This window comes from Oncorhynchus kisutch, linkage group LG15 (genome assembly GCF_002021735.2).
Source record: "Oncorhynchus kisutch isolate 150728-3 linkage group LG15, Okis_V2, whole genome shotgun sequence".
Taxonomy (NCBI): Eukaryota; Metazoa; Chordata; class Actinopteri; order Salmoniformes; family Salmonidae; genus Oncorhynchus; species Oncorhynchus kisutch.
The window spans coordinates 72,736,553-72,758,379 of record NC_034188.2 but is presented as its reverse complement, the minus strand read 5'-3'; the positions used below and the strand labels follow the sequence as shown (position 1 = coordinate 72,758,379).

At 42.1% G+C, this 21,827-nt stretch overlaps 1 protein-coding gene across 2 annotated transcripts in view; it reads right to left on the bottom strand.

Moving 5' to 3' along the window:
* Nucleotides 1–15,930, bottom strand: part of LOC109905839 (glycerophosphodiester phosphodiesterase domain-containing protein 5-like) — a 78,822-nt gene extending 62,892 nt beyond the window's left edge. Inside the window, exon 1 of one of the 2 annotated variants that reach the window (XM_031791059.1) lies at nucleotides 15,558–15,930. The gene's annotated coding sequence lies outside the window, so the exon portion shown is untranslated. Of the gene's footprint in view, nucleotides 1–11,763; nucleotides 11,864–15,557 lie in introns of those variants that run through there. The other variant, XM_031791060.1, reaches the window with a different exon arrangement.
* Between the last annotated feature and the right edge of the window lie 5,897 nt (nucleotides 15,931–21,827).

Below are 21,827 nucleotides of genomic sequence, written 5' to 3'. Positions count from 1 at the left end.
AGTTGGTAAACCAGGCGAGGCAATCATTTGAGAAACCAAGGCTGTCGAGTCTGCCAATAAGAATGTGGTGATTGACAGAGTTGAAAACCTAGGCCAGTTGATGAATACGGCTGCGCAGTAATGTCTCTTATCGATGGCGGTTATGATATTGTTTATTAGAACCTTGAGCATGGCTGAGGTGAACCAGGACCAGCTCTGAAACCAGATTGCATAGCAGAGAAGGTACGGTGGAATTCGAAATGGTCGGTAATCTGTTCGTTAACGTGGCTTTCGAAGACCATAGTACGACAGGGTACGATACCACTATACAGTGGGGCAAAATTGTGCAAGTTCTCCCACTTAAAAAGATGAGGCCTGTAATTTTCATCATAGGTACACTTCAACTATGACAGACAAAATGAGAAGAAAACAAATCCAGAAAATCACATTGTAGGATTTTTAATGAATTTATTTGCAAATTATGGTGGAAATAAGTATTTGGTCACCTACAAACAAGCAAGATTTCTGGCTCTCACAGACCTGTAACTTCTTCTTTAAGAGGCTCCTCTGTCCTCCACTCGTTACCTGTATTAATGGCACCTGTTTGAACTTGTTATCAGTATAAAAGACACCTGTCCACAACCTCAAACAGTCACACTCCAAACTCCACTATGGCCAAGACCAAAGAGCTGTCAAAGGACACCAGAAACAAAATTGTAGACCAGCACCAGGCTGGGAAGACTGAATCTGCAATAGGTAAGCAGCTTGGTTTGAAGAAATCAACTGTGGGAGCAATTATTAGGAAATGGAAGACATACAAGACCACTGATCATCTCTCTCGATCTGGGGCTCCACGCAAGATCTCTGGGCTGGGTCTTTCAGCATGACAATGATCCCAAACACACCGCCCGGGCAACGAAGGAGTGGCTTCGTAAGAAGCATTTCAAGGTCCTGGAGTGGCCTAGCCAGTCCCCAGATCTCAACCCCATAGAAAATCTTTGGAGGGAGTTGAAAGTCCGTGTTGCCCAGCAACAGCCCCAAAACATCACTGCTCTAGAGGAGATCTTCTTGGAGGAATGGGCCAAAATACCAGCAACAGTGTGTGAAAACCTTGTGAAGACTTACAGAAAACGTTTGACCTCTGTCATTGCCAACAAAGGGTATATAACAAAGTATTGAGATAAACTTTTGTTATTGACCAAATACTTATTTCCCACCATAATTTGCAAATAAACTCATTAAAAATCCTACAATGTGATTTTCTGGATTTTTTTTTCTCATTTTGTCTGTCATAGTTGAAGTGTACCTATGATGAAAATTACAGGCCTCTCATCTTTTTAAGTGGGAGAACTTGCACAATTGGTGGCTGACTAAATAGCTGGTGGCTGACAGTTTGGGTCTAGAGCGTCTCCACCTTTGAAGAGGGGGATGACCGTGGCAGCTTTCCAATCTATGGGAATCTCAGACACTACGAAAGAGAGGTTGAACAGGCTAGTAAAAGGGGTTGCAATAATTTCAGCAGATAATTTTAGAAAGAGGTTCCAGATTGTCTAGCCCGCCTGATTTGTTGGGGTCCAGATTTTACAGCTCTTTCAGAACATCAGCTATCTGGATTTGGATAAAGCAGAAATGGTGGGGGCTTGGGCGGGATGCTGTGGAGGGTGCCGGGCAGTTGACCGGGGTAGGGGTAGCCAGGTGGAAAGCATGGACAGCCATAGAGAAATGCTTATTGAAATTATAGTGGATTTATCGGTGGTGACAGTGTTTCCTAGCCTCAGAGTAGTGGGCAGCTGGGAGGTGCTCTTATTCTCTATGGACTTTAGTGTCCCAGAACTTTTTTGAGTTTGTACTACAGGATGCAAATTTCTGTTTGAAAAAGCGAGCCTTAGGAACAAATATACAGACAGTTAGGAACGCTAACTTCCCAGAAAAGTTGCATATTACATATTACTTTTAATGGAGCATGCTTATTTAAGATGGTGAGGAAGGCACTTTTAAAGAATAACCAGGCATCCTCTACTGACGGGGTGAGGTCAATGTCATTCCAGGATACCCCAGCTAAGTCAATAAGAAAGGCCTGCTCGCAGAAGTGTTTTAGGGAGCATTTGACAGTGATGATGGGTGGTCGTTTGATCGCACCCTACGGATGCAGGCAATGAGGCAGTGATTGCTGAGGTCTTGATTGAAAACAGCAGAGGTGTATTTGGAGGGCGAGTTGGTTATGATGATATCTATGAGGGTGCTCGTGTTCACGGATTTGGGGTTGTACCTGGTAGGTTCATTGGTAATTTGTGTGAGATTGAGGGCATCTAGATTAGATTGTAGGATGGCCAGGGTGTTAAGCATGTCCCAGTTTAGGTCACCTAGTAGCACGAGCTCAGAAGATAAATGGGGGGCAATCAATTCACATATGGTGTCCAGGGCACAGCTGGGGGCAGAGGGTGGTCTATAGCAAGCGGCAACGGTGAGAGAGACTTGTTTCTGGAAAGGTGAATTTTTAGAAGTAGAAGCTCAAATTGTTTGGGTACAGACTTGGATAGTAAGACAGAACTCTGCAGGCTCTCTTTGCAGTAGATTGCAACACCGGCCCCTTTGGCAGTTCTATCATGGTGGAAAATGTTGTATTTAGGGGTGGAGATTTCAGGGTTTTTGGTGGTTTTCCTAAGCCAGGATTCAGACACGGCTAAGACATCCGGGTTGGCAGAGTGTGCTAAAGCAGTGAGTAAAACAAACTTAGTGGGAAAGTTTCTAATGTTAACATGCATGAAACCAAGGCTTTTACAGTTACAGAAGTCAACAAATGAGAGCACCTGGGGAGTGGGAGTGGAGCTAGGCACTTCAGGACCTGGATAAACCTCTACATCACCAGATGAACAGAGGAGAAGTAGGATAAGGGTACGGCTAAAGGCTATACGAACTGGCCGTCTAGCACATTCAAAACAAAGAGTAAAAGGAGCGGGTTTCTGGGCACGATAGCATAGATTCAAGGCATAGTGTGCAGACAAAGGTAAGGTAGGATGTGAGTACATGGAGGTAAGGTATAGGTATTGAGTAATGATGACAGAGATATAGTCTCTAGAGATGTTTTAAACCAGGTGATGTCATCACATATGTAGGAGGTGTAACAACATGGTTGGTAAAGGCATATTGAGCAGGGCTAGAGGCTCTACAGTGAAATAAGACAGTAATCACTTACCAGAACAGTAATGGACGAGGAATATTGATATTAGAGAGAGGCATGCGTAGCCAAGTGATCATATGGGTCCAGTGAGTGTTTGGGCTGGCTGGGGACACGGCGATTCAGACAATTAGCAGGCCGGGGCTAGCAAGCTAGCAGACCGGGGTTAGCAAGCTAGCAGACCGGGGCTAGCAAGCTAGCAGTTAGCAGATCGCTGGTCCTTTTGTGGCAGGGCTGAAATGCAGTGAATTTTTTGGGTGGGGTTTCAGCTCATTTGCATGGCAAAGAGGGAGTTTACAATTCATCTTATAACTCTTCATAACTTTCTGGAGTACAGTCGTGGCCAAAAGTTATACGAATGACAAATAAGAATGACAAATATTAATTTTCAAAGTCTGCTGCCTCAGTTTGTTTGATAGCAATTTGCATTTTCTCCAGAATGTTATGAAAAGTGATCAGATGAATTGCAAAGTCCCTCTTTGCCATGCAAATGAACTGAATACCCAAAAAACATTTCCACTGCATTTCAGCCCTGCCACAAAAGGACCAGCTGACATCATGTCAGTGATTCTCTCGTTAACACAGGTGTGAGTGTTGACGAGGACAAGGCTGGAGATCACTCGGTCATGCTGATTGAGCTCGAATAACAGACTGGAAGCCTCAAAAGGAGGGTGGTGCTTGGAATCATTGTTCTTCCTCTGTTAATCATGGTTACCTGCAAGGAAACACGTGCCGTCATCAATGCTTTGCACAAAAAGGGCTTCACAGGCAAGGATATTGCTGCCTGTAAGATTGCATCTAAATCAACCATTTTAAATCAACCATTTATCAGATCATCAAGTACTCAAGGAGAGCGGTTCAATTGTTGTGAAGAAGGCTTCAGGGTGCCCAAGAGGACCGTCTCCTAAAGTTGATTCAGCTGTGGGATCGGGCACCACCAGTACAGAGCTTGCTCAGGAATGGCAGCAGGCAGGTAGGTATGAGTGCATCTGCACACACAGTGAGGCGAAGACGTTTGGAGGATGGCCTGGTGTCAAGATGGGCAACAAAGAAGCCACTTCTCTCCAGGAAAAACATCAGGGACAGACTGATATTCTGGAAAAGGTACAGTGATTGTACTGCTGAGGACTGGGGTAAAGTCATTTTCTCTGATGAATCCCCTTTCCGATTGTTTGGGGCATCCGGAAAAAAGCTTGTCCGGAGAAGACAAGTCCACATGCCAGCAGCATACCACCCTGCATACCACTGCTGGCTTGCTTCTGAAGCTAAGCAGGGTTGGTCCTGGTTGGTCCTGCTGGAAGTGGTGTTGGAAGGCCGGTAGGAGGCACTCTTCCCTCTGGTCTAAAAAAATATCCCAATGCCCTGGTGATTGGGGACACTGCCCTGTGTAGGGTGCCGTATTTTGGATGGGACATTAAACGGGTGTCCTGACTCTCTGAGGTCATTAAAGATCCCATGGCATCTTAAGAGTAGGGGTGTTAACCCCGGTGTCCTGGCTAAATTCCCAATCTGGCCCTCAAACCATCACGGTCACCTAATAATCCCCAGTTTACAATTGGCTCATTCATCCCCCTCTCCCCTGTAACTATTCCCGAGGTCGTTGCTGCAAATGAGAATGTGTTCAGTCAACGTACCTGGTAAAATAAAGAGAAGGTGAGCGCTATCATCAGTCCTGTGTCATGCCAATAGTAAAGCATCCTGAGACCATTCATGTGTGGGGTTGCTTCTCAGCCAAGGGAGTGGGCTCACTCATAATTTTGCCTAAGAACACAGCCATGAATAAAGAATGGTACCAACGCATTCTCGGAGAGCAACTTCTCCCAACCATCCAGGAACAGTTTGGTGACGAACAATGCCTTTTCCAGCATGATGGAGCACCTTGCCATAAGGCAAAAGTGATAACTAAGTGGCTTGGGGAACAAAACGTCAATATTTTGGGTCCATGGCCAGGAAACTCCCCAGACCTGAATCCCATTGAGAACCTGTGGTCAATCCTCAAGAGGCAGCTGGAAAAACACAAATCTACAAATTCTGACAAACTCCAAGCATCGATTATGCAAGAATGGGCTGCCATCAGCCAGGATGTGGCCCAGAAGTTAATTGACAGCATGCCAGGGCAGATTGTAGAGGTCTTGAAAAAGAAGGATCTGCAAATATTTACTCTTTGCATCAACTTCATGTAATTGTCAATAAAAGCCTTTGACACTTATGAAATGCTTGTAATTATACTTCATTTATTATTTAACTAGGCAAGTCAGTTAAGAACAAATTCTTATTTTCTATGGTGGCCTAGGAACAGTGGGTTAACTGCCTGTTCAGGGGCAGAATGACAGATTTGTACCTTGTCAGCTCGGGGGTTTGAACTCGCAAACTTCCGGTTACTAGTCCAACACTCTAACCACTAGGCTACCCTGCCGCCCCATTGACTCTTTCCATAGTAACATCTGACAAAAATATTTAAAGACAGACACTGAAGCAGCAAACTTTGTGAAAATGTATATTTTTCTCATTCTCAAAACTTTTGGCCACAACTGTACTTGAGGAAAATAGGCACGTTTCTCAACATATACCGTTTGAGAAGGGATTGCGTGACGATGAGCTTCGCAACCGCGTGACGCAGCTTGATAACATGAATGAGATTGTCGACCAGTCTGCTGGGTGGGGCATTATACATTCCTTCATTGGATTCCTATGTCCTATAATATCTCTGGCAACGGCACCATGCAATGCACCCTGGATTAAAGGGGCAGACAAATAGGAAAAATGTGCTAGAACCGTTAAATTACATATTTACCATTCGAGAGAAGACATCCTCCCAAATTATGACAATGAACCGTATTGAAATCTGACATGTACGATAGACGTTTCCTCGGTCCTACGTCATACCGGACAAATTTATGCCTGCTTGAATGCCAATAACTCACATACACATGAAAACATGAAATGACCCATGGAATTGACAGAATATCACTTAGAGATGCACAAAAACAATATAACAATACAATAAAATTATATATAACAATATAACCTTTCCTTTAATGATCGTTACCCTCAGGTATTTTATAGGCCGTTTCTGCCTGCAGGCTTATATGAGACCTGCAGCCTTCCTCACCATCAACCAGATATGATGTAACATGCGCTGCTGGCTGGCAAATTCCATGCAGAACAGAAGTCAGTCTGGTGTGTTCAAACACCGTCCTGCTGGCCTGTGGGCAGGCTGGCATCTGCCTCGGTGGCTGCTTCTCTACTATACCAAAACTGACAGCAGGTGCAGGCCATCTGGGGATCCCTCCTCTCCACCTGAGCTTCATAACAAGGCTTTTCTTTATATATTTTTTGCAGTCTCAAGAAGCTATGAAGTATTTGAAATCGTATTGCTACAGTAGCAGCAGTTTGTGTGAGGGGATGTTCACCGTGGTTGGTTTTAGAACTCTTTTAGATACGGAGGAGGATTAGGCTACATGGCTAAAGGAGACTTAATAACACGTAAAAATACGTGTCATGCACCATGAAGTTTTAGGTTTGAAATTGAATCCGAAATAACTTGTTTTTGGATACGCAGGACATAGATAGTGGAATGGAAAGAGATCATTAAATTATGCTATGGTGGGGCCCCCCTAACCCAGACGACGCTAGGCCAATTGTGCCAGCTGTGCCACCAGAGACCCTGGGTTCGCGCCCAGGCTCTGTTGCAACCGGCCGTGACCGGGAGGTCCGTGGGGCGACGCACAGTTGGCCTAGCGTCGTCCGGGTTAGGGAGGGCTTGGCCAGTAGGGATATCCTTGTCTCATCGCGCACCAGCGACTCCTGTGGCAGGCCGGGCGCAGCGCACGCTAACCAAGGTTGACGGGTGCAGTGTTTCCTCCTCCGACACATTGGTGCAGTGGGCTTCCGTGTTGGATGCGCGCTGTGTTAAGAAGCAGTGCGGCTTGGTTGGGTTGTGTATCGGAGGACGCATGACTTTCAACCTTCGTCTCTCCCGAGCCCGTACGGGAGTTGTAGCGATGAGACAAGATAGTAGCTACTAAAAAAAACAATTGGATACCACAAAATTGGGGAGAAAAACAGGTCAAATTCAAAAACAAACAAAAAATGATGCTATGGTCCATTTTTATAAAACTACAAATTATATAGCAATTCATAATGTGTAATTGCAACAATTTGCCCAGCCACTCCAGGACTGAAGCAGTAGGACTATTGTTCAGCAAGAACTCTTTACAATTATCGATACACTCTTCCCAATGGGTGATTCGCCTCTCGTTTTGACCTTTCTCCACATAGCTGGGGATTCTTACCTAACAAATCCTTAATGCTCGTTTACAACAAAAAAAGGCCCTTGGTTATGCCAGCAGAGAACCCCTGTCAAAGACTGTAGAGATGTAGTATCTCAGTGACTGGGTTATACCTCCACATGAAAAAGAACCCCTAGAAAAATCTTCCAGTTTTTACTGCCTCTAGTTCATTGGCTGAAGCAGCATCTCAGATGAAGGAGCAACAGAACCAGGCACTCCGTCTGAACAAACAGTGCTTTGACTGGCCGGTCTCAAGTTGCATACCACCCCCTCCCCTCCACCTGGGGCGCTTCCTCAAACCTTGTCCTGTCTGCCTCACACAATGTTCCCAGTGTCTCCTGCTGGTACTGCCTGCTCAGTATTAAAACAATGGCTCAGCTCTCCCTCCCAGGTCGAGCTAGGCCAGAGAAAGTAATTCTGGTGTTCGCGCCTAGTCATAGGTGCTGATACTATGTCCTAGAAAGGAAACTGCTGACAAAGGCCTCCGTGGCATGCAGGCACCAGGGGAACTATTGTTGTGTGAATGAATGCCATTCGCTGTTGGTGTTTTACGGTTCTCATTAACTCATTGCGTGCTCTACAGTACAGCCGTGTTTTACTGTACTGAATGTAGGACGCAGGCAGTATCTGTATGCCTGGGTGATAGATGGTTGGTCTGTATGGTAGCCATCTGTCTGTTTTTGGCATCACACAGAGCTATGTCCTCATCAGGTGACTTTCTCCTCAGAGTTGAGGAAGACAGTCAGGGACAAACAGACAAGCCCAGTCTGTGATGCAGTCCTTGTTCATCTCCCTCTCCCCCTTTCCACTGGTCCCATGCAGAGAAAGATGGGGCACTACTGACTGTTCAATTCATTGGAAGGTTCATTTCATCCTTGTTTTACAGGATAAACATTTGCATCTGCAAAGACAAGGAATACACTTGGCTCAGACTTACCATATGGTGGGAATTTTACCACACTCCTACTTCTCAGGGTGAAATAAAAACAATTATCCTTGATATTCTGTTGAACTAGTGTTGCCTTTCACCTTGGGGGTAGAAATATGACGTAATTGGGTGCCTCTTGCTTTGAGTCTAGCTAATATTCTCATCAAGCTATGGAGACTAAGAAAACATGTTGATTAGTGATGGGAAAAAAACCTATACAGAAACATATCAGGATATTATTTGACAATAAATCGTATTGACAATATTGCAATATTATTTTTGCGCTAGTTGGCTATACCTGCAGCAAAACTCCAGCATTTTTCCTTTGTTTTTCCTTCGAGACAATTTGTTTTTAGCACTTTTATTTCCATGACAGGTGAGAACAAATTTTCTCATGGCTCTCGTTCTTGGGCAGTAGACAGGTGAGCAATTTGTTTAGAACATCAAAACGCAATAAAAATCATAGTATTGAATCACAACATATAGAAAGAGGGAATCGCAATACATATATCGTGAAGTCCCTGGCAATCCCCAGCCTTAATGCCAATGTCACGGTTGTTCAAATAAGCTTACATTCCTGGCAAAAAGCAGTGCAAACTGTACTGATCTAATAAGGTAAAGGCTTAGAACCCCCTACTCTTGACCAATCACCAACGAATGGGCATACACTTCACTTGCCTCAAAAGTGTGTATTGGGGTATTGTGTGTAGATTGCTGAGGATTACCATTATTTGTTATCCATTTTTTAATAAGGCTGTAATGTAAAAAAAATGTGGGAAAAGTCCAGGGGTCTGAATACTTTCCGAAGGCACTGTGTGTAGCCTAATTGAAAATGGACTGGAAATTCAATGACAGCTAATTTGAATTCCTCACCTTGTGTAGTACTTTCAATCATATAGGACTTCTATCTTTGGTTTTGCTCTAAGACAAACAGCCTGTCTTAAGGCGTCCGCTTGCTTCCCAGCCGAAACAGTTTGAAAGAGTTCCTGCATATATTATGACAACATTTTGTGACATTGTTTGTTTGTTTTGACTTCAGTGAAGAGTTGAGTCTGTTCGGGCACAGATTTTTTTTCGAGGCAAGCCGAAGTGTATGCCCCTTCGTCGGTGATTGGTCAAGAGTAGGCGGTTCTTCAAAAAAGTATTTGTCATTCAACGAGAAACGACTAGTTTTCTTACAAATTCTTTCAGTGAGAAATACTGCACCAAACATCTTAGACGTAAAATTGTGCGACTAATATCTCCTCGGCAAAAAAAACTCAAGAAATCTGTCATTCATTTTATCTTAGATTAATTCTGACCATTTTGAAGAAACACGCAACGAAGGAAGCCTTAAATATTTGAATTTGGCTGTAAATGTAACAAAATGTAGAAAAGGGGTCTGAATACTTTCCGAATGTACTGTGTGTATGCATGCATGTATACTCACACTACCGTTCAAGGTTTGGTCACTTAGAAAAGCACATTTGTCAATTGAAATAACATCAAATTGATCAGAAATACAGTGTAGATATTGTTAATGTTGTAAATGGCTATTGTAGCTGGAAACGGCCAATTTTAATGGAATACCTACATAGGCCCATTATCAGAAACCACCTCTCCTGTGTTCCAATGGCACATTGTGTTAGTTACTCCAAGTTTATCATTTTAAAAAGGCTAATTGATCACTAGAAAACCATTTTGCAATTATGTTAGCACAGCTGACAACTGTGGTGCTGATTAAAGAAGCAATAAAACTGGCCTTCTTTAGACGAGTTGAGTATCTGGAGCATCAGCATGTGGGTTCGATTACAGGCTCAAAATGGCCAGAAACAAAGAACTTTCTTCTGAAACTCGTTAGTCTATTCTTGTTCTGAGAAATGAAGGCTATTCCATGCGAGAAATTGCCAAGAAACTGAAGATCTCGTACAACACTGTGTACTACTCCCTTCACAGAACAGCGCAAACTGGCTCTACCCAGAATAGAAAGAGGAGTGGGAGGCCCTGGAGCACAACTGAGCAAGAGGACAAGTACATTAGTGTGTCTAGTTTGAGAAACAGACACCTCGCAAGTCCTCAACTGGCAGCTTCATTAAATAGTACCCGCAAAACACCAGTCTCAACGTCAACAGTGAAGAGGCGACTTCAGGATGCTGGCCTTCTAGGCAGAGTTCCTCTGTCCAGTGTGTGTTCTTTTGCCCATCTTAATATTTTATTTTTATTGGTCAGTCTGAGATATGGCTTTTTCGTTGTAACTCTGCCTAGAAGGCCAGCATCCCAAAGTCGCCTTTTAAAATAACAAACTTGGATTAGCTAACACAGTGCCATTGAACAGGCGTGATGGTTGCTGATAATGGGCCTCTGTACACCTACGTAGATATTCCATTAAAAAAAGTGCTTTTCTTTTAAAAACAAGGAAATTGCTAAGTGACCCCAAACTTTTGAACAGTAGTGCATGCGCACACACACAATGAAAATATAAACCACGTAAAGTGTTGGTCCTGTTTCATTAGCCGAAATAAAAGATCCCAGAAATGTTCCATACACACAAAAAGTGTATTTTTCTCAAGTGTTACGCATAAATGTGATTACTTCCCTGTTAGTGAGCATTTCTCCTTTACCAAGATAATCCATCCACCTGACAGGTGTGGCATATCAAGAAGATTATTAAACAGCTTGATCATTAGAGGTGCACCTTGTGCTGGGGACAAAAGGCCACTATAAAATGTGCAGTTTGGCACACAACGCCACAGATTTATCAAGTTGAGGGGAGTGCAATTGGCATGCCTAATGCAGGAATGTCTACGAGAGCTGTAGCTAGAGAATTTAATGTTAATTTCTCTATCATAAGTCAACTACAACTAAATTTGAGAATTTGACAGTACGTCCAACTGGCCTCACAACCGCATGTAACCACGCCAGTCCAGGACCTCCACTTCCAGCTTCTTCACCTGCTTAATCGTCTGAGACCAGCCACCCGGACAGCTGATGAAACGGAGGAATATTTGTCGGTAATAAAGCCCTTGTGGGGATTTTTTTTTTTTCCCGATTGGCTGGGCCTGGCTCCCAATTGGATGGGCCTATCCCTTCCCAGTCCCACCTATGGCTGCGCCCCTGCCCAGTCATGTGAAATCCATCCATCCATCTATAGATATATATATATATATATATTAGGGCCTAAAGAATTAATTTAAAATTGACAGATTTCCTTCTATGAACTGTAACTGCATAAAATCTTTGAAATGGTTGCCTTTATATTTGCTAAAGGGGTGTGGTTTGGCAAGCTGTGACTCCGTTCTTACATTAGGCCTACTCATCACACCAGGATACATGGGGGGGGTCAAAAAGAGGGTGTGTCTAAACTAGAGATAGGGGGTTGGAGAGAGGGTGCGTGGTGGAGGGCTTACCTCCCACAGGACAGGCTGTAATAACAGGCTCTCACCGTCTTCCGCTCCCACATGTTAATTAGGATAATACCACACTGCCATTTCATCTCGCCTGCTAAATTGAGGGAAACACAGTTGTTGTCTTAGTGATAGAAGCTTTTATTATAGATTGAAGATCTGCTGTTGGTCTTACCTGTTGTCTTTCTCAAAGAACACATAATAATATGCTATAAACAAAAACGAACGATGGCACCATGATGAACATTCCTCCGGCAGTTTGCGTCCCCAAAAGCAATTATGAAAACAAGATGGGCTGCATGATATTCTTAGATAAAGATAAATGTTGAGAACCGCACAAGTGCAATGAACACTGCTCAAAATACAGAAAAACCTAGTCTTGAGAAAAGGCTCCACATATTAGTCCATCATAACATTTCATGTCATCTTAACATTTGTATGATGATATTTATAAATAAACAACGGATAGTGAGACTGATATTGATTCTGAAGAAGAGTTACTGTGAAACTCAAACTGTGACTCAAACTCCAGTCAAGGAGTGGGCTTTGGGCACCCCTATCAGTGAGTCTGGTGTGTGTGTGTGTGTGTGTGTGTGTGTGTGTGTGTGTGGGGAACACATAATAGCAATAACTGTTGAGGACACCGGTGCATTCCATGGAATGTTCTAGTCCAATCTCCTACAGCATGTCTGTTCTAACCAGACTGCTGCAATAATACTGAGTTAAGCATGAAAATCAAAGATTTCAGCATTTAAACACCAATATCTATAATACATGTTTTATGTTAAGTTTTGACACCCGCCAATAACTTTAGACATCTGGTCTGTTTTCATCTGGAGTGGAGAAATTGCCATCAAACACCTGAGTTGTGTGCGTCAAAATAGAATGCATTGCTTCACACAACAAATATGATGACTCACTGTCAGTCAACGCTGATAGCATTCTTGACAGAGTATATATCGCATAGCTTCAAAAGCTCACACAGACAGTTTTATAGCCATAGATGTGTGGTTGGTGAACTCTGCAGTTTGTTGTTATACATTTTGAAATTCTCCATACCTTAGTGGTGGCCGCTGATTGGCTGAATACCCTGGGCGCGATGTGGTTGGAGTTGTCAACAAAGCATCATGACAGAAATATTATGCCAAGTTTTCAAACTACTGGAAGTTTATTTGAGAAGATGCATAAAGCGATCTGTGCATTTGAACAATAGCATAAATACACCTATTTCACGTTTGCGTGTCAAAAACATAATGCTCACTGCTGCCACTGTTGAACAGATTTAGAACGAGCAGCCAGCAAACGGGTGCACCAGGTAGAACACAACAAGCATGCAAATACAATAACTGAAAACACATTATCTAAATGGGGGTAATTTTATTTATTTATTTTAGCTTTATTTAACTAGGCAAGTCGGTTAAGAACAAATTCTTATTTTCAATGACGGTCTAGGAACAGTGGGTTAACTGCCTCTTCAGGGACAGAACGACAGATTTGTACTTCATCAGTTTGGGGTTTTGAACTTACAACCTTCCGGTTACTAGTCCAACGCTCTAACCACTAGGCTACTCTGCCGTAAACTCGTACATCGCCTTGGTCCGTACAATTGCCCTTATTTTAGTGCCCCAAAAACGTAATACTTCCAGATAAACTGTAATGTCAATACCATTGTAAAGCACAATTTCTCCCCTTTCCAACAGAATCAATTACATGACCTAAACACTGCCCGTTTCTGCATAATTCAAGCAGGCAATGAGCCCTGTCGGGTCTTTTTAAAAATGGCGGGTGGGGAGTCGAAACTAATGCGTGATAGTGAGAAGGAGAGATGTCGTGTGGGAAATTTGCTTTTTTTCAGTCAAACTGTCCAACTTATCACCGTATCGCCTCTAAAATGTAAATAAAATGTGTCATTACATACCTATTTGAAGGTTTGTGTCGAATTTGAATTGGGTTTTTAGGACGGTGCTAAAGTGATCTTAGAAGTAAACAGCGGCTTTGAGAATGATGATCGCATGCAAGTGTAGCCAATGTGAAATGGCTAGCTAGTTAGCGGTGGTGCGCGCTAGTGGCGTTTCAATCTGTGACATCACTTGCTGAGACCTTGAAGTAGTGGTTTCCCTTGCTCTGCAAGGGCGGCGGCTTTTGTGGAGCGTTGGATAACGATGCTTCGAGGGTGACTGTTGATGTGTGCAGAGCGTCCCTGGTTCGCGCACAGGTCGGGGCAAGGGGACGGACGTAAAGTCTATACTGTTACACAATGATGACACAAAAAAATGGACTAGGTATCCCCCCTTACCCCTGTCACTGTCCATTTCTTGTTTTTAATCGATGAGAGAAGTGCTACACCTGGTGGAGAGAAATTGTAAGACAGAAATAGTAGCTTTATGCATACTGTACATTATGACATGACACGTCAAGATGTAACGGAGGGTCCGTTTGTTCAACTTTTCTCCAATACTATAGAGCCATTACCATGTTGATCAATGCGTGAATAGAAACCTAGTTCACACTCCCGATTTTGAAGTCAACACAGTCCCATTCGTTTTCTTTGTAGCCTCGTTTGAATGTTGCGGTACGGAATGGGGTGAGTTTACGTTAGCTAGCTAATCATGTCACAAAACATTTTGAAATAACTTCATATTTCCGAGTTATTTCAAGTCTTTCAAAACTAATATTTGACTTGGCATGGTAGCTAGCAAGCTACCAACTAGCTAGCTGTTTATCAAAGGTAGATTAAACTAAAACTTTAAATAACATTTTTTATTTATGTTTCTCAAAATTACTGTAGCTGCCTAATTAATTTGATCATGCTTTGTGATACACCCGGTTTTATGCTGTTTTAGTCCACACAACATGTCACACTGTCACCAACAGTACAACCTGATGAGGACTAGAGCCGATATAGAAGTTCTGACTAAACGCCCATTTGAGCGACGCAGGACGGTCCATTTACTTTGTGCGGTTATCATTTATACTAGCAGTTCCCCTCAAAGCAAATAGCTGGCATAACAATCCAAGCAATGTTCGCACGCACAGCCTATGCGCCCGTTGAGGCGGAACTGCTGCTGCTGGCAGTCACTGAGGGGCAGTAACTGAACAGCTTGTTTGAACCATATATTTTTGAAACAGGAAAATGTACACATACCACACTTATATAAGCATTTAAAACAGAATCCAAGAATTTTATAATATATAGATTTTGCCATCACAAGTGGGGCGCCGCACCTAACGAACTAATAGGCGTTAGGATAAAAGCCACCACCTGACAATATTTTATTGCTGCTTCATAACATCCATAGATCTGGAAGTGAAACCTGCATGTTCAAGAATAGTGAAAGTTGCTGCCAGATCAATTTGACTGTAAAATGGGCAGATGAAAATGCCTGTATAGGCTGGTTGTCTGCGGTGGTGTGTAGCCTATAAATAGATACATAATACATCCATAGCTTAATACAGTCAGTGTTTTCCAACCATAGGCTATGTCTCGCCATACACGGGCGTGTCCTTTGTAGCCTATTGGGTTTATACAAGGTGTGAATTAATTTAATGATAAGTATACCCTGCATGTAAACTTCTGAATTACAGAAATAAAAAAGGACATTTGAGTGAATGGACGAATAGGTAGGTTATTTTGTCACAAAGTAAATAACCACCGTGTTGTGTTAATTTTCAACAACAAACTACTTTACAAAGTAAGAGTTTCATACCATGGCATGGCAACCACTTTCTTTAACTGCTCAGATACTCTAGGCTAGTACTTCAAACGCTACCCGCCGTTTGGATATGACAAGTCTTACCTCTATAAATTATTTCAGGCTTTTTCTCCCAAGTGAAGTTGTAGGAAAATTTTACGAAGTCCTCCGACCAACTGCCCTCACACCACTCAACAAATGGGCTGTTGCCTGTGTCAAACGTGTTGAGGTGGGTGACCGCCAAAGGTTGTTAAATACTACCGAGGACAAAAGGAAATGTGTCCTGCCACAACAAAGGTAAAAACATTCGACCCAGAGTTATTCTGTTAAATTCCACTTCGTGGGTTTATGCTACATTGAAGTGTGTATCAGTTTAACATAATTATCTCAGTAAATATTCCAGGGTCAGTCCTCTGAGTTTAACGCATGCCTCGTCTATGAACACCGGGCGAGTAAATCAATTGAATGACTACCAGTGGGCGGAGTTGTAGCTTTCTCGCCTGCCCTCTTGTAGAACTGGTATTTACAGTGAAAGAGCGTCCCCCCTCTTCCGGCACGCGACATCTCCCATTGTAGGAAGCTTCAAAAGGCAAAAAAAACAAAACAATGGATGGGGTTATGTTAATGTTAAACTAATCAAATATAGCTCTATAACCCACAACATAGATACAGTACAATTTGATATAAAGTGGCTCTGATTGTGGCTCTGGTGGGGCATTGCCAAAATCATCACTGACTCAATATTCATTTAATAAAGAAAAGGGTTAAACACATCCATGGCCCGATTCAGACCCAAGTTAAGTGCGTTTAAATGGAGAGTAATTATCTTTTTATGTGCTTTTCTCACTATGTGTATTCTGACCATGAACTTCAGCATGAGAATAGCATTTTATTGACCCACTATTCGTTTGAGGGGAAGTTCGAATAAATGGTGTGGCAGAGGTGCCTCCACTACAGATACCTGTATTCCGACCTTGACTTAATTCCCTCATATAATTCCACCACCTTTACACTGAATACATCATAAAAAAGGTTGAGTGAAGCTGCTGGTTCTAAGTGGGAAATCATCTACTATATTTTTCTCATAGAAATAACACAATTCTCCATGCACTATAATTTATAAATTGATAAGAGCTACTGATAAGAGCAAGGTAAAGGAGTAATCCGATTGGAGAAGGGGATAGTAAATACACATCGCAATTGTTTTAGATGATTTTTTCCTAATGATCTCTGGAGATTAATGTGAAACCAGCCATATGGAGACAAATATATTGCGGACCCTTTTGCACAGTGAAATAGAATATTAATAGCTGTGCCGTAATTCAGGAGCCACAGTCACTAATACCTACATGCATTTATTTTTTAATCATTCCATTCCATTCTGTTTAAATCAAATCAAATCACATTTTATTTGTCACATATACGTGTTTAGCAGATTTAGCTAAATGCTTGTATTATCTTTCTTTCCTCTGTGTAGTTGTTCCTGAGGGTCGCTAGCATTAGTGGATCATATTAGGCTAACGTTGTGCAATAATTTGGGACATATAGCCTTTTGAATCATTATGGAACTCATACCACACGTAGCAGGTTAAACCTGGAGCCTGGCGCACGGTTCATGAAGATTGGACTGTTGTCATACAGTTCCATGAGTAGTGAGGATTAGGGTGGATTTGTAGGACTATTGTTCAACCCCTATTGTACACTTTTTTTCCACCTTCCAATATTTTATGGATTGAGCTTGAATATAACCATTTTCAGGGTGAATCAAACCACTGTATTTTTTGAAGTGTTGAAGTGTACATATGATGAAAATTACAGGCCTCTCTCATCTTTTTAAGCGGGAGAACTTGCACAATTGGTGGCTGACTAACTACTTTTTTGCCCCACTGTACTTGATTATTCTCAAAGAGTTGAAATTACTATAGGATCGTAAAATGAAATGATCTTCAGCCAACACTCTACTGACGAAGACTCTTATAATGCCTTGTCATTTTACTTCATAAATCCCTGCAAAAAGAACACCATGTTGTTGAGTGTCAGATTGTTGGCACCAGCTAGAAGGGAAACAGGAACCCTACTGCCGTCACTACAGCCATGAGTATTTCTTCATATTGTGGTAATATGAAGTGCTAATAAGCTGTCAGCTCTCTTCATTCATTATGTAAAACATGAATGTAGGCCTTTAGAAAACAATAGATGATGCAACTCTCAGGACAATATTATGCTGTTTTATTTGGATAATGAGGTTAATAAAAGCTTTTGTCATTGATTCTCACTCACCCAAACGGAACTGATTGTAGTTAACAGAACCGGGCTATGATAAACAGCAGCTTCTGTTCTGGTTGGGGCTCAGCTGTTCATTTCAAACCATGCCATCTCTGTCCAAAATGATTCATGCAATTGCACACATCCAGATTTCCCACACAAAGAATAGCAACATTAGAATGCCCTAAAAAGTGCAGAATAAAATGATCTCTATGTTTCATCTTATATGTTTTCTATATGCTCGCAGTGTTTCATTTTCCATCATAGTTAAGGCCTGAAGTTTTTTCCTTACCATGTGACCTGATCAGGAAAAACCTAAAGAACTATTTTATATATATATATATATATATATACAGATGAAACTACTTGATAAACAGAAAGTTTTACCGAATGGCACAGCAGTCTAAAGCACTGCATCTCAGTGCTAGACGCATCACTACAGTCCCTGGTTTGAATCCAGGCTGTATCACATCCGGCCGTGATTGGGAGTCCCATAGGGAGGTGCACATTTGGCCCAGCGTCGTCCGGGCTTGGCCAGGGTAGGCCGTCATTATAAATAAGAATTTGTGGTCAGAAAAGGAACATCTATTTATATGTATCTAAGCAAACAGAAAATGCTTCCATTGCTATCATTCTGACATCAATTCAATTTGACAGAGGGAGAACCTTAAATGAGAACTGCAAAGTGATTGTTGTCAAGACATTTACAAGTGGATGGCACCCAAAATGATTGAACATCCTGTTAGTACTGTAGTAGTGTAGATCCTTTATGCATCCATCTGGTTCATTTATACTTTGTAATTCTCAATTAGCCAGAGAATTAACAACCCTCGGATGGAAGTAAAGGAAAATAAATAATTGAAATCCAATTAATCTCCTCACATGAAATTATGCATGACAGCGAGTGGATCCCCCATCTACATTTCAAACACACACACACACACACACACACACACACACACACACACACACACACACACACACACACACACACACACACACACACACACACACACACACACACACACACACACACACACACGGCTCCACTTACTGGCTGGGAGCTTGCAACGGCACAGGAGGCAGAGTGGTGTTCAGACTACTTCCTGTGACATTTCATGTGTGAGGGAGCTTCAGCAGAGTAGCAGACCCCCTGCTCTCCCTATGCAGGCATTAGTCAGAGACTCCAGCTGGTTTGATGATTCTGTATGTCTCTCCTCCAAAAAGCCAAGCAGCAGGGAGGGTGGCTGGGTGAGCGAGGCACTGGGGAAGTCACAGACTAGGGTCTTTGTACAGGTGAAGGTGTGTGGAGAGAGGGTAAAATTATAACGTAACAGCTTGTGATCGCTCAGGTGATGGAGAACTGGGCTCTTTTTCAATCGTCCTTCCTTGATTTCTCACGTACTCTCTCCTGACCTCTTTCTCAAAATGTATTAGAGGAGAAGATCCAAGGTTCCTTGACTCTGACCTTCTCCAATTGGATCAAAAGTGTTGTCTCAGTGCAAGAAACTTCAGATCAGACAAGGCATTTATTTGTTTTGATTGCCATCTAGTGTCTATGTATAGAATTGCATGGGATTAGTCCCATTGTGAATATTTACACATTCATTTTGCCACCCTCTTTAATTTGAATGCTTATCTAAATGGGAAAAGAAACAGATTAACGAGTATAATTAATCAAATATGAAGTCCATATTTAGAAGACAGATAATGAGAATAGGAGTTCAATCAGAGCTAACCTCAGGGTTATATTAAAGCCGCAACAATATATTGACCATTCTTTTAAACTGCCAAAATGTGACCTCAATTTAAAATTTGCAAAACTTGAGTCTCCCTCAAGTTTAGCAATTGCACTGTTAGGAGGAAACTTTGTTTCCGTTTATGGAAAATGTTAACCTCTTTTGACCACCAGAGTGCATGCTAATCCAATAGCCAAGTATTACGAGCCCTTCCCTAGATGACTATTTTATACAGTCTTTGAACCCACCCCCAGGCAGTTATTAGCCTATTCTGCCAGCTCAGCACAGTCACAGACCTGAAGAGGAGTTCAAGTGAATCAAATCAGAATTCAAACAAATCAAATGTAATATGTTGAGCTCAAGAGTTTGGATCAAGCGCTGGATGTTGGAAACATTTTTACTTGATTGATTCCAAACGATGGAAGTTTAGTTACTTACTTGACAGAAATTCAATAGTTGTTTTTAAAACGTATTGTTGTTGGTCAATGATTGCACATACTATCAACCACAGTATAAACATTTATTGATATGGCATCAAAATGCCTCCTGAAAGATATCCAGTACATAGATGTGTTATTCATGGTAGACTATTCGTGACATGTGAATTGCATGATTGTGATATTCTTTAAACATGCTGCTCTCTACCCATCTTCAAGACGCAGATCTAAAGGTAATGCCACAGAAATGTACATCATTCGGCACCGTGGCAACATCACTGAGGTCTGACATCATACGTTAGTCTTGGCAGCACCCCCCAAGTTTCCTTTAACTGAATAGATCCCTGGTGTCTCTCATGTCGCTGAATGAAGGTACAGAATCCTGCACAGCGATACTGTTTCACATATCCAATCATGTTGAACATCTCAAGCACCAAAAACACCGTTAGTGTATCTGTAACGGCCGTTGGTGGAAGAAGGTGAGGACTAAGTCGCAGCGTGGTACGTATTCGTTATTTATTAAATAGAACTGAACACTAAATACAAACTAACAAAAAGAACAACCGAAACAGCTCCGTCAGGTACAAAACAGAAAGCAACTACCCACAAAACCCATGTGGGCAAGAGCTACCTAAGTATGGTTCTCAATCAGAGACAACGATAGACAGCTGTCCCTGATTGAGAACCAAACCTGGCCAAAAACAAAGAAATACAAAAACATAGAAAAAGGAACATAGGATGCCCACCCTAGTCACACCCTGGCCTAACCAAAATAGAGAATAAAAGCCTCTCTATGGACAGGGCGTGACAGTATCTAACGTCAAACAAGCATGAGAGCAAAATTACAGTTCAGCTGGGTTGTGCATGGGAAAAAAATATGACACTGAAGAACATTGAGATTAAACAGGAAATTAAATGTTTAGGAAACCTCTTCAGTAGCAGCTGCAGACTTCTGTTTCTTGTCCTTAACCATTTCACTTTGTGGGTTTAGTAATAATTAGTATCACCCCAAAGGCCTTTTAATTTCCTATTTAAGTGTTGTGTACATAGCTACAGAAGAGCAACATAAATGTGTTTTTTTTTAAATGCCCCTATCTCCACCAGGCGTACTAGTCCCTCCATCCTTTCACAGGAGTTTGAATATGTATTAGTCGTATGTACAGGATACACATGGTATACACTGGCCAACAAAATGCTTAAGTGCAGGTTCCTTCTCTACAATGCAACAACAATAAATAAATGATAAGAATATGAACAAAGACTAAATGGCTCAGTAGAATAAAATAAACATTATTTCACAGGAGCACCTTTCAGTCCATGTTGGTTTGCTGAATTCAAAGGTATTATGCATGTATGAGGCCCTAGTGAGTTTTATAGAGTTCTCACTAAAAAACAAAGGTATTGCTAATCAACAGGATAGGGGCATCTTTGCATTAGAAAAGATCCATTGGGGATTGGACCAGGCTAGTTTGAACTAGGCCTGGCCTGCCTCATGCAGGTGCTGAGGAATTTCAGAGCATTTGACTCCTACAGAATTAAAAAACGGAGCCTGGGGGAAGGTGTGGGGACATGGAACAGTGGCATGGGTGTGGGAATGAGGTTACGTTTGTAGAAGTCTCGGGGAACCTTCTCCCCCGATCACCAAAAGGCAAGGCTCTCATCAGCTGGCATGTGAGGGCAATTTAAAATAGGGTTGCAAAAAATGTGCGTTTCTGGAGAAAAACTAGCTACTACACGCACAGTGAAATGATGTGAACTGATGGCATCAGAATTACATTTCACTATATCTATTTCAGAGAAGTTATTCATGGTACTGGAAGAATTTCACATTGTGTTACAATAAAAGATTACTTTTCGTTTAAATGGTGTAAAAAGCCATTTCAGTTGCTTGTATTCGGACTGGTGAGGACGTGTTTAGGACAGAGCTTGATTTC